Source organism: Meleagris gallopavo, chromosome 4 (assembly GCF_905368555.1).
Source record: "Meleagris gallopavo chromosome 4, MGAL_WU_HG_1.1, whole genome shotgun sequence".
NCBI lineage: Eukaryota > Metazoa > Chordata > Aves > Galliformes > Phasianidae > Meleagris > Meleagris gallopavo.
Window position 1 is genome coordinate 63,004,106 of NC_139407.1, and position 14,210 is coordinate 63,018,315.

The 14,210-nt window shown below is 41.8% G+C and overlaps 1 protein-coding gene across 7 annotated transcripts in view; it reads right to left on the reverse strand.

Moving 5' to 3' along the window:
• The window catches only part of NSD2 (nuclear receptor binding SET domain protein 2), a 101,044-nt gene that overhangs the window by 61,503 nt on the left and 25,331 nt on the right, over nucleotides 1-14,210 (reverse strand). For 2 of the 7 annotated variants that reach the window (XM_085223620.1, XM_085223613.1), the window contains exon 1: nucleotides 13,164-13,301. The exons of 1 other annotated variant lie outside the window; for it this stretch is intronic. The gene's annotated coding sequence lies outside the window, so the exon portion shown is untranslated. Of the gene's footprint in view, nucleotides 1-2,511; nucleotides 3,267-12,454; nucleotides 12,476-12,688; nucleotides 12,922-13,163; nucleotides 13,304-14,210 lie in introns of those variants that run through there. 4 more of the 7 variants (XM_085223615.1, XM_085223616.1, XM_085223619.1 and 1 more) reach the window with 4 other exon arrangements.

Genomic DNA, 14,210 nt, shown 5'->3' on the forward strand with positions numbered 1-14,210 from the left:
TTAAATAGAGATGTCTCCAACAGCGTAACATTAAGAATGCATCTATTCAAGTTTTACTAATAAAAAGTGTTGCTTAGAAACTTCATTATCAAAATACTTTAATATGTGTTAATATGCTTTATGTAAAATGCCAAGAAAAATAAATTACCAGTATTATTAAAACAAAAACATAGAGCAAAGTCACAGCTTTCATTTTAATAATCTTTTATTGATCTACAGCAGGGTTCTACCCATACTAATTACTCAGAAGTACCACATTGTTTAAATCAAGATTTAGACACAAGTAAGTATTATTTATAACAACGTTATCAGTTCAGATCTAAGAGGTTGCGCCAGGGCAAAACCCCACAGGGCTGCATTACCGTAGTACCACACCATGGACAGCAGCACGACAAACTTCTCCACCTCATTCTAAGGCAGGGCCCTCAATTTTCTGTGGAAGCATCCTGAGGAAACCACCCACACAGCTCAGTCTTTCACTATAGCTCACGGATTTCTGACTATGAGAACGAATAAAAGGCCATCGTTTTGTTTCATAAACATCAGCCCAGTACGAACCAGCTCATCCTACAAGCCCATGGATACACTGTGCAAAATATAATTTCTCAAGGTAACTGCTGTTATTGTAATTAAAAAGCTGGAACTCCATTATCTAACAATGTTTTTTTTCATACAGACATTTGAAAAAAAGAAAAAAAAACAAAAAAACCCCCAAAAAACTAACAAGCCAAATCTACAAATCTACTCTATCATCAGCCTTAGGCAGGTTTTCCAAGTGTTCTAAAATCTAGCCCTGCCCATTTCACCTTTATACCATCTTAGCAAACATAGATATCTGGCAGAAATATTCCTTTGTGCAGGCATTACCTCCTAGATCAGGCTCGTTTTTCACTTATAAAATTCATATGTACATTCTCCACATTAGCAAGTCCAGCATACATGATATACAGAAAAACACTGCCATAAATATTATAAAATCTCAGGACAATAATCATCATATCTATGCTTAAGGTAACCCATTTCATGTATGATAAAGTCCAAGAAGCCTGAAAATCTGGCATTAACAAAGTAAGGAAGAGCAAGTGCACCTGAACCCAAGGGAGAAAAGGTTTTTTTTTTTTTTTTTAGTCAGGTGAAGTGTGAATTAACAGTAAAATCTCTGATAGTATGAGTAGAAACTAGTCAAAGGTATTAACTGTTTTCAGAGAAGAATCAGAAGTAAATGGAAAACCTAAACTTCACCAGAGCAAAACAAATAACTCACTAAATCAAAACAGAACTCATGCAATTTTGCAAGATCTTCTCCAAAAACATGGAAAACATGGATGATTTTTAAAAAGATTCTCAATCCAATTAATAATATGACATTTCAAACTGTAATTTTAGCAGATTTAACTGAAATCACATTTAAGTAACCACTGATGACAAATGCAATAAATCTTAGCAGAAAGACCAGCCCATTGCAGAATGTGTGAGGCTTCCAGTTACACAGATGACAGCAAAATATCTTTAAAATAAAAGAACACAAAACAACACAACAACAACAACAACAACAACAAAAAATCCCTAAAACACTGAATTTTTAGAAAATCCCCCAGATTCTTGATAGAGTAAACCAGAAAGCAAACTAGAGATTTGATCTTGGCTTCTACATTCAATCTATCTAAAAAAATAAGCCTACACAGCCTGAGCAGCTGTGAACCTGGTGCTCCCTTTTTTGTGGCTGTGGACGCCCCCCAGTGGCTCTCCGGATGGGCCAGAGCACCAAATGCCACAGCGTGCTGCTTCCTTGCCCAACAGGAATGCTGCAGACCACAGCTTCTCATAACATGACCAGCACCAAAAACGTCTTGTGCAACTACTCCAAATCCATGAACTAAGCAGTAACTAAGTAAGTAAATAAATAAGTGGCTCCATTAACTGGCTTACCAGGCTCTGGATTTCTGAATCAAGATGTCTGCATTTTGTAACGCCGTTGTTTTCCATCTGTAATTCTACCAGTATTCTTTTTTATTCCTGCTTAATAATAACTCTTATTTTTACTACTTATTTCCTTAAACTAGAAAGCCATCAAGCTTGAGGCAGACCAGGAAAACAAAAAAAGCAAGAACTAATAATAATACGGTCTGATTTGATTAGTGCCCTCAGTATAACAAACTGGATGAGCTGCAGAAGTGACAGTTGCAGAGTAAAGGTTTGGTTAATGACTCCCAGTAACATGGAACACTTTGAAAAGCTGAATGCACTGAAAAGGACTCCTCAAATTGCAGGAGCCTAAAGAGAGAAGAATTCCAGGTGCATGACTGGTAAAAGGAAGGTCTTTGCAGCCAGGTCTACAGTAAATGCGAAGATGAATGCAAAGACCACAATCTGAGTCAGAAAGACCATCACAACTGGCAGCACGCAGACTTTAGAACACGAGAAATAGTCTGTGATTGTACAAAGAACAACTGAGTCAAACGAAAAGAGGTGTAGAGGTAGAATAATGGTAAAACACAAAGCTATGGGTACCTAAAGTCAAGTAGCCCCATGATGGAGATGAGACTTGTAGAAAGCAACTTGCAGGGCAGTCATCATTTCTAGGACAACCCAATGGAAGAGAGGGAAACGGTCAATTCTCTTGACACATCTCTCAGTCCTTATCTTGAAATAGAAATTATGCTGTGGAATTCTGTTAAAATGATGAAACCAGGAAATCTGCACTCACAGGAATAACAGAGGGCCTTGGGAAAGAATGGCAAATTTGAAGCTAGTAAGATTTTGCACAATTTTTGTGGTCTTAATTTTATGGTAGCATGATACCATAAACAAAAAGGACTGAGCATTTTGTGAAAAGAGGACAGTAGAGCAGAGATGAAGAAAAGGAAGAAAAATAAAGTTACAGGCGGTACTGTGAGCTTAGAATTAAAGCAAGGAGAGCTAGAATTCAGGACATGAAAGAATGGAGTAATATAAATCACAGAAAAGATCTGGCTGATCAGAGTTGTAAGAGTAAGATCCTGAAGCAGCTCAGCATATGAATAGGTTTTGTGGTTAAAATAACTTCATTCTTAGACAGACATATCGCACAGAAACAAAAGCAATCCCTTATCTTTTTCTAGATGACACTGTATAGAAAAGGAAGCTCGGGGGAGGGGAGGGAAAGGCAGGACAATAGCACCATACAGTAATAGCTGCTAATGAGCTTAAGCTAGTAGCGTCCCATATTGACTGTCTGGTGACCCAACAAGTACCATTTTCTCTAATGAAGAGGAAAAAACATGAGAGCCAAGAAGTCTGCTGAATAAACACGGTATTTTGGCCTGTGAACAAATAGTTTTCAGTAAGCAAAAGGGAATATGACTTACCAGAAAAAGGTCTCTAGATATTTTAACGGAACAATGATATGTCCTGGTAGTGGCTTTGTATGTACTTTCATAGTAAAACACAGGTTTTATGTAAGGCAAATTATTTTGCAACAATTGAAGTGGTTTTATTAATTACTTAAAGGTCTGTCATCTGACAGGAGTCATGAGCCAAACAGTTTGCCTGCACGTCACGTTCTTTCTTTACTGTCCAGGCCACCATCAATTATGTGATATTTATTATTCACTTCTTCCACAGCTGCTTCAATTTCAGAGATGTTTTTCTTGTGTGTCAGAAATAATGGCGCAGTCCATTCTTTCCAATTTGGTCAAAGGGAGTGAACAGAGTAAACAATCAACAACAAACATCACATGAAATACCATTTCTGTTTTATCTAAACGTTTTCTTAAAGTCATTTCTCAGGTACACAAATTTACAGTAAGAGAACATGCACAAAAGCTACATTTATTATCTACAAATCAGGTTTCAGCTGATATTAAAAAGCTAATAGATGGCTACTGGTTGTTTTTTTTTCCTGTAACTTTTAAGTCCTCTCCATTCTCTCACCAATTTTAAGGTCAAAGGCCTTAAAATTCCTGTTTTCAGGTCAGAATTAGACATAATACTAGAAGATGAGCAGTTATAACACATTCAGCTGAAAACCTGGAGCATGCTTATTCCTACTACCTGTATAAGAGAACAAACCAGAATATCAAATAGGAATAAAATCATATGACATACTCTGTCATGCATTACACTGTGACCATTCTTCACTGCATTAAAATAATGAAAGGTTACTAAAGGACTACTAAACACAATTTACTTTTAGAAAAAAAAAAAAAAAAAACAACATACAACTGAAAATTGCATTGTGGATTTGCCAATATTTGTTATAAACCAGCTCTATCCAGCAAATTCCCAAAGATTACTAGAGTTGCTAGTAGATAACTGAAAATCATTATACCAAAACTTTCTAACAATATAGCAGTCTTAGAAATGTCTAGAAGACCAAGAAAAGGAAAAACTTCAGTACAGAGAGACCACTTTAATTTTAAAAGCACCTGAAGATCTTCATTAATGTTACAACGATTCCAGTTAACCTGTCAGCTGGCAAAGCTGACCAACAAGGTATTTTTAAAGCAGTGCATGAACATTTCTTCATGCTTGCAGGACAGAACAATGATTATATAGAGACTTAGTATGCATTTACACAAGACTAAGATTATTTTGAAAACTGTGTGAAAAGTTTAGAGTAATCAGAGTACTAAGAGTTGCACTTGCTTGCCACCATCTTTTTTTTTTTTTTTAATTAGCATCAGTATTTTTTTATTTGTTCTTTTTCCCAGTGAATAAAATTTCAGAACTTAATTGTAACAATCTGTTTTCATTGACTGAACCAAGTATTTACAAGCCTTCTCCTGAAGGCAACAGGCAACACCAGCTTGTACAAAATACTTGCTTGTACAGTTAGGAACTGTACAATGGCAAGTAAACAATTTCTTCACTCTAAATGTTACTTGCTATTGCTAAAGCAAGCTTACAAAACTGATTAACTTAACATTGTGTTCCTCTTCAGAAAAACTTTTTGTAACCAACCCTTGCTGCTGAGGATAAGCCTAGAAGATTCTACAAAGGGGCTCTTCCCCATTAGAAGGGATTTTCTTCAAGATCACAAGAAAGATTATTTTTTTGACTTCTGAAAAAACTGAGTTTTATTAATTTTTTCCTCCCGAGGGTGGGTGGTGAAAAAAGAGGGATAGATGTGAGCAAATTCCTGTAAAGTGTGGTATTTTTGACTGAAGAGAGATTATAGATCTCTTCTTCATTTGCAGGACCACAAATCAAGTAGAAAAGAATTGCTGCTTCTCTGACGATAAGCTGAGAGGAACATCAGTGCCTAAAATAGTAGAAACGACAAGGTTTACCAGCAGGATGATAGAATAGGTAGCCCTCAACAGATGCTCAGCAAGTGGCACAAAAAATCCATTATGTTTTCAAATGTGTACTTGAGCCATTACTCTCTTCTGGGGGGTTCTAAATGGCTCAGCTTAAAAGAAGGCTGCTCCCTGGCAAAACAGCACTCAGCAATACACCACAGTCAGAATACGTGCAGTCTAGGTACTTGCTCACCAATGAAATGTCTCTCTCTTAAGAGGGCCAGAATTGTGTTTCTGACTTCTATTTTGGACTGGGAACGAAGAGCAAATGCAATCTCAGATAACAGAGCACTTATTTTCAAAGCTTCTTCTTCATTTATGCTGTTGTGTTCTTTTTTCACCTGTTCTAAGCCTACCTTGATTTCCCACTCCTTCCTTAATCCCTACTGCTTCTTCTTTTCAGCATCCTACCTCTGCTCCTTGCACCATGAGCTTCAGGACCTGGATCCTCTGGTTCTACATAATATTCAATGCTGCAGATTAATGCACTCTAATCTGTTTCCTCTTCACTGTAGCCAATGATTTTGCCCTTTCTCCCATGAAGTGACAGTAGCACAAGTCTGAAGCCTTGCTGTGAGCACCATGAAAATTTTCGATCATGCATATTCTGAGGAGGGATGACCAAATCTGAGATGACATCACAAAACAAGTTATCAATGTAAGTAATTAATTAAATTGTAGTATTACCAAAACCTTATCTGCTACAGCTCCACAGAAACAAACAATGTTGCCCAGACCAGATTGCGACTAGTTTTAATAAAGAAGATACATCCATTTTGTATGGACCTTTTAGAACTTAATCTATCACTACATTAAAAACTGTTTATCCAAGCAGGTGGATTCAGATGCCAGAAGCACACTCAGTGCACTGCAATCATTCTAAAAAGCACTGCTGTGCCACTAGTGATACATGAGGCCTTGTCAACAGCATGAAAGCCTAGCTATGCAAATTGTATAATCCTTAGCACAGAGCAGTATTTGCCTGTGTCTTCTGTTTGAACAAATAGAGACACAGTGAACTGATAACATGGACAGGTAACTCTCATAAAAATATACAGAACTTCTTCCAACCAGCATATTAAATTTCATGTTCCATAAGGAAAAAAAAAAAAAAGACAGGTAATACTGACTTGACTGCACTGTTTACTGATAGACTTGCAACTATCACCAAATCTGATCAATTTAACTATGTATGTAACGTATTCCTGGTCACACAGTGCTAGTGCTGGTATATTTCACAGGTACAGTGTACTGTAACTATATTACATACATCCAGTTCTGTTACATATACTATCAACGCATTATTTCAAAGTAAGCTAGCACACACATCTGGCAGACGTATGCCAGGAGTACTCAAATCAAGCCCAAGCTCACAGGAGTCTTGGGACATTAGACACTTATCAAACAAATCCAAATACTTCCTAGTAAAGTGGCTCTTCTATTGGATACCATTTGAAGTATGAAGTACCACTCTGTGCTTTAATGTACTTTGGCCAAAATGCATTATCAGCATTCCCACAGCTCTTCATTCCTTATTTTTTTCCACTTAATCCACATCAAGAATGTCTCCAGAGCAGAGATTAGTGTGACTGTTACAGGTAAGGGGCACACAATTTGTAGCAATTTTTAGGTTTCCACAGATGTATTATGGGTTACCCATTCAACATGGAGACACGAAGATAAAACACTTTCCTGTCCAACCAGCCAGTTCCTTTAGCCTTCTTATTCTCTTCCCAAACCCAAGACCCTGTAAACCTTGAGGTGTTTACAATGGGTATTTTTTGCCATTTTTGCTTTCCTTTCATTTAGTACAGTATTAGTTCTTGCACATTAGTTCACTGCCTTATTAAGCTTTTTTTTTTTTTTTTTTTTTTTTTTAGAGAAAATGAGGTAACTGCTTATCAGAAAGAAGAACATCCAGAGTTTTGGTTGCAGAAATATTAAGCAATTGTAGTTGCTGACATCAGTTGACTAAATTCAACTACCACTACCATTGCAGAGCCAAGCCTTCTACTACTGAACAGATACTGCACACACACTTCCTATTTACGTTTTGAGCCTATTACTTTTTACTTCAGTAATGATATACCTTGTTTTTGTACTAGTGCTGAATCCTGGCCATTTTCCAGACTGGATCACAGAATTTGTTTCCAGTTTATTCAGTAGTGCTCCTATACAAGAGCTTCTGATAGCCTACATCTTGCATCCATAGAAAAATCATATCTTTAATTTCATTCTGAAGCATCTGATTGAAAGTCCTTGGCAATTACTCCATATAGCAAAATTATCCACATTCATATCTTTTATCCTACACTGCTCCCCAAGGTTAGTCTTTTGGCTTAAATCCCACTGGCTGTACTACCAGACTAGAATCTGGGCATTCTTTACTACAGAGACAACTCCCCAATTCAGATGTTTATGAGTACCAGCACAGCCAGGTTCTTTGCTCCAATGGCATCCCACCAAGGCTGGCAACTTCCACAACTGTTTTATCTGATACATCATCTTGTGAACTTCAGCTCCACAGACTAATCCATGCCACAGCAGGAACTTTTACACTTCAACATATTACAATGAATAATAAAGGAAATGGGTCTCAAACACTATGATGGGATGCTGTTTTACTGCATCTTCTTCCTATTGCTTCTTTTAACCACTAGTTTTTCCAAAATATTTCATATGGAGTTCAGATCACATTTCTAATAAAATCTTATCTAACTTCAGCTTTCTTTCTTGAAAATAATCTTGTCACAAAATATTCATCTTCTGTCCCTTGGCGTATCTATTATTTAGCAAGGCAGAACCTGGAGAATGGGACAACATCCACTCTATTATGCTTTTGATCACGGCTAAGAAAAGATGGAATTCCAATATTAGCCCTCAAGGCTAAGAATCTTTGAAGATAATTATTTTAAAATACAAGTTTTCTAATTTGTTATGTGTTTTAGTACAGATGGAAGATGTCAGTATTTTATTATGAGGTACAGACCAGGAAAGGTTTCACAAAGACAGTTAAATGTTCATCTCTGTTGACCAACTGAGCAAGATTGGTCTGTGCTACTTCAAAGAATCACATGGAAACCTGGCTGTCTTTCACAGACAACAGAAGAAAAATGTTAAAGCTTCTATGAAAGTCTGCTCCAATGTGAGAGATCCTTATAAAGAACATAAATAGACCTAAAAAATACTGGAATATTTGGCTTGCAGAAGTGGGTTGTTTTTTTTTCCTTTGTTAGCTGTGTATTTGTTTCTGCTGCAAAAGGATACAGGTAGGAGGAAAGTAGTGCTTCAACTTGTAGTTTTTCAGTCATTCACTCGAAATATGGATGAATATAAAACAGCTCCAATTTGTGCTGGGAAGCTGAATACCAAAGTTCAAAACAAGATCAAATTGCTATCTTGCATTAAGTCAAGAATAGGACAAGTTAAAAGGATGGGGACAAAACTGGAAATTGAACTGTCACCTTTTGAGTAACCCTTGTAATTTAACATGTGCTTTAAGTCATGTTTTTTATTAACTCCAAATTATGTCAACTACCAGAATCTGTAACAATGATGTCCAAAGTGAGGATACTCTGAAGTAGACACAGGCCAGCACTCACTTTTCCATACTTTGTTAATTTAATATCTCTGGCATGAAACACTCAAATCAAGGTTTTCAAACATCTCCTTTCAACATAGCTCATCACAAGGGAAGCTGCCCTTAACATCGACAAAAAGCAGAGAAGAAACACCTTACTTTTGGTCCAACCATGATTAACAGGCATTTGTTTGCTGCACACAAGAATTAGGCTTTGGAACAGTCTATTTCATGCCTCAAACAGAAGCAGCTTTTCAAACATACCAGAGACTCAATAGATTACCAGGTGCTAAAGTTTAGAGTTGCTTGTGAGAACGGTAATGCACAATGGACTACATGCATGAACCTCTCATCACCAGATACGTGGTATAAGCATAGATGGTTCGCTCTCCAGGAATTTTGGCTAATTTTGTAGTTTGCTCATCCTCAGAAGGGCAGCAGAACAGAGAACGATCTAAGTTTCCGTTACAACATGTTCCAAGAAATTCCAACTGATGCTAGAAAACACAAAAATCCCTATGCTGGCCATCATCAACATGATAAAATGATTAAAAATAGTGCCTGATATATCATTTTTGTAATTTCTGTCAGTGTAAATTGAAAATTCTAAGTTCACTTACATAGTTGTCTTATCAAATCCAATACTGCAAGTCAAAGAGAAGCTAATCTGTAGTGAAGGGTTAATTCAGGTAGTTTCTCTCCTGTCCTTTAAAAATATTCTCAGAACCCACGTCTTCCCAGTAACGACTAATTTTACAAGATCACTAACTGACCCATTCAAAAGGCCACTGGATTTACAAGCTGCAGGGTGACTACTAACATGCCAACAAGGATCTCCTCTCCCTGCCCCCAAAACCTCCACAATTATTTGCCAAAGGAAATCTGGACTCCTATGTCAAGCTCCAATGGGAAGTTTTTTCTCTCTCCACTTTACCACACGACTCTACTTACTATGCTTATCCTGCTTGGCATATTCCCTCTCCACCTTCTCATTTACACCACCAACACGTGGGTACATCCTCAGGGAAAGTGTTTTTCAGAGCTACATTCTAACTGGAAAGCGATGCCTCCTAGAAACACGGACTTACTTATCCACTTAGATCCACTTCAGTATCTCCATTCTTTCTTCACCCAGAGGCTGAATAAAAGAATTATACCAGATCATATTTACTCAACCATAAGGCCATTGTATTTGTCTTTGCAGAAAATGAAAGACTTCAAACAGTAGGCCACAAACACAGCATTCAAAAATGCAGTCATCATCTATGGCTTTATTACTATCTCCATCACATGTTTCTCCGTGGATGTCTGTTCAGTGAGCATTAGGTTATCTGCTGCTTTCAGCAACACCACTTAACTGTGCTTCCCATTGTGCAGCACAGTGCTTCCGGGGAGAGGTGAAATTTTCCCCCAGAAAATGCAAGGTGTTTTGCCTCAATCTACAGAGAAAACAACACTTGCAATTTTCACACATCCAACCACCTTCTATGCTTAAAACCTAAGAGACACCTTTGCAGTTACGTAAGCGGGAATGACCAGAGGTGACCAAAGCGCTGTGTAAATAGCGTTGTATCTTCTGATCATAAACTGCATCCTTGATCCAGTCATCTGCCCAGAGCAGGTGAACTTATATATGCAGGTTACCATACAGTCAATAGGCTTTCATCGACTACAAGGAAAGACGTGCATTTATCAGCCCACAGAAACAAGGCCTTGCCTTGTGAGCATACTGACACCGGTGGAACAAAAAGCAGGCTCAGTGCAAAAAGTGAGAGGTGAACCGGCCACAAACAATAGGACACTGACAAACAGTCCCTTCTCTCCATTCCTATCCTGCCTTGCTAGCGTGATATTTTGGAATTGAACTCGGACATATACACAAGTACACATACACATATATATACGTACAAGCCCACATCCACACAGATCAGTTTCACCACCCAAATATTAGAAAGCAACCATCTTCCCACCCCCACCCCAGTCATTTTTGCTTCCACGCTAAATAAAGTTTTTTTTAGGTTGTAATAACCAGTCCTTTGCATGCAGTTGTAATTTAAATGCAATTTTCTCATCTGCACAGCAACCACAGACTTCACAGAAAGCATGCAGCCTCCTGATAGTAAAATATGGCATTTTCCTATTCTTACTAAAAGGAAATATATATTTACATTTAACTTTAAATCTATAAACGACTTAAATTCCACACCCTCGAAATATCATGGCCTAATTTTCTTCTGACATTTTCAAATAACATTTGATAAATTAATAGCTTTTACTGTATTTTCCATATCTGAATTTTTCTGAACATGCGTGAGGGTGGAATTCCTATAATCACAACAATCAGCCGTACAGTCTCCAGGAATACCCAGAGCTTTTACATTTAAATTCTGTGGAAAATTGTCAATATTTTCTGATGGCTACAAACAAGATGGAAATCTCAGCGTGTTCTAATAAATAGGATATGGATACCCACTGCAACAACCAAAAAATTGCATACATGGTGAGTACAGAGCCCAGAATAGCCCTGCAAAACAGTGGTTTTATGCAATGATTACATCCATGCTATGAAATTGAGTTTATTAAGGCAGATATGCTGCATTGCCTAAGCAAAATTCCCACAGCAAAACAAGCAAATAATAGCTTCAACAATACATTTGCAGAGATCCTACAAATGTAGGCAGATTTTGGTGAGGAACCCATTGCTTCCTTCAGCTGAAGCCACGCACTCCATGTTTAAGGAATTCCAGTGAACATCTAAGCGCACAGACCAGCAGCAAGGACTCTTTGCAAGATCTGTTACAAACTTCATTGCCAGCCTTTAATATTTAGTTATCTTCCTTAGATGTCTGAAAAGGCTTATAAGCCAAACAGATCTTCCTTTTTTTTTTTTTTTTTTTTTTTTTTTAAGCAAAGAAACACAGAGACCTGGCTGAGTTTACTCAGCGCAAGCAGCACTAGCTCCTAAATCTTTGAATCGTTATAAACCGATTTTAATGCAAATGTCAATAAGGAAACACACAAAATACACGGGCAATGAGCGATACCAGTCCCCTGCCTGCTTAATGGCTGGGAGCAAGAGGCCTGTTTTCTCTGTAATCTGTTGAAATACAGTGTTTACTCTCCCTGCACTTCTACCAGTATGTAATCCTCCTTTCACTCGACGTATTAAAAAAAAAAAAAAAAACCACCACCACCAACAAAAAAAAACAAAACCAAAATGCAAGCATAAATACATTCAAGAAGTGTAGCGAATTCCCTCCTCCACCCCCAGAGCGGTAAAGCCACAGCAGATGAGCTGTAACTATGGCCTTGGGAATACAAGTTCCCCAGGCTCTTTACCACACAAACACCAATTCAAGTTGGAGCCCCATCCTCTCCTCAGTGAGGACGGTGATGAAGAGCCCTCAGCCCTCGCGTTTCCTCCCGTGTGCTCCCAGCGAGGCTCGGGTGCAGGATGGAGCTCAGGAGGGTGTAAGTGGCAGCAGGATCATCGCACCAGCGTTCGGAGGAGGAATAAATCAAACATGGCTGCTTCCCCTCCATACATCTCCCGAGTTACACGCACTCCCGCTGCCGGGCGAGCCGGTCCTACCCGCGGCGAAGGGCACGGGGCAGCTCCCCGATCCCACGGCCACAGGGGCAAGCCGGCCGCCCCCCATCTCTCTGGGGAAGGAGATGAAGCTCTGGAGAAGGGCTTTTTGTATGTGTGTGTGTTTCTTTTCCCCCATCTCACCGCCCCCCCCCCCCCCCCGCCCGGCTTCTCCGTTCTTCTCTGCGCTGAGCACTGATTGCCCCCCCGGCCCGCGGCGCTTTATGCAGCACCGACCTCCCGCAGCGCCCACGGAGGAGGAAGAGGAGGAAGAGGAGGAGGAGGAAGGCAGAACAGCATCGTTGCTTTCCGCCACACAGCAGTCAGACCGCAGCCTGGGGGCGGCGGGGGCACCAAGAAACGATACGTAAAAAATACAAAATCCCCACGCAGGGATAGCGGAGCTGCGGTCCGCCAGAGGAAGCAGAGTCGAGGCTGAGGGGGTCCGACGGGGGGGGGTACCGGGTGACCGGCCCCCAGCCCCACACCGCCACCGCTCGGCGCCCGGCCCCTCAGCGCTGCCCGCAGCATCCATCCATCCCCAGGGCGCCGCCGCTCCCGCCTCCCGGCCGGGGCCTGTGGGACCGTGTGCCCCGCCGCTGCCGCTGCCGCTGCCGCCGCCGCCGCCGCCGCCGCCTCCTTCTCCTCCTCCTCTCCTCCCTTCCTCTGGGAGAGCAGCCCGCCCGCCCGCCGCGCTCCCGGCCCCACCGACCTGTGGCCTAGCGCATCCTCGTCCCCCTGGAGCCGGGCGGAAGCGGCGGCGGTAGCTCGGGGCCGGGGAACCGGCGGGAGCCGAAGCGACTCGGTAACGGCAACGGCGGCGGTAACGGCGGCTCCGGCGATCCTGCGCGGCGGCCCCGCCCCCTCCTCCGGCCAGAACCAGCGCGAAAAATCCAGCGCGCTGATTGGCCGCCGCCGCTGCGCTGCCCCCGGAGCGGCTGTTTCAAATCCCCCCGCACGGAGCCGCCCGCACGCGCGGCCCGGAGCGGCGCCCGCCGTGCGCGCGGGGCGGCGGGAGCGGCCGGTCCCGGCGGGGGCCGCGCTGGCGGCGGCGGGGAGGAAGAGGAGGGCGGGCCGGGTGCCAGGGGAGGGAAGGCCGTGCGGCGAGGTGGGGCCGAAGGCGGGAGCTGCGTGGGGCCCGGCCCAGGTGGGCGAGAGCGCGTCGAGGGCCCTGAGCGGCGCGGCTTTCCTTCCCTTCCCCTCGGACGCGGAGGCCCTTCCCGCACCGCGGCGGTAAGCGCTCACGGCGTGCTGTGTGCTGAATGTGCCTTCCTCAGCAGCCTTACACGTGTATTCCCTTATAAAAGGCAAAAAAAACAAAAACAACCCAACCTGATGTGATCCCAATGCTCTGACTTCCATACTGTTCTGAAGGCTTCAGGCTGTGTAGGAACCTGGGCTGCTTGTGTGGCCTGGTTTATTTTTCTCTAGCTTACATCAACCAACGCACGTGTGCTTGCAATTTGCCAGCTGAGCTCATGGCTCTTTTTCCAGGTTGAATCGGTAATATCTGTCGTGCTCTGACAGAAACAAGCATTCCCATCAGGTGTTGGGTGGGGAATGGAAAGCAGGGAGTGGCCGGCTGCCAGAGGGCTGTGATGCCTGCTGGGGGCTCAGGATGCCATCCTGTACTGGTGAAGACCCTGCCCATGGAAAAGGCCAACGGCAGGTGATGGAGGAGCAGCACTGTCCTCCCCAGGGTGAGTGCCTGTGCCCCAGAGAGGCTCCCAGTGCTGGCAGATGTGGGGGGTTGTATGCC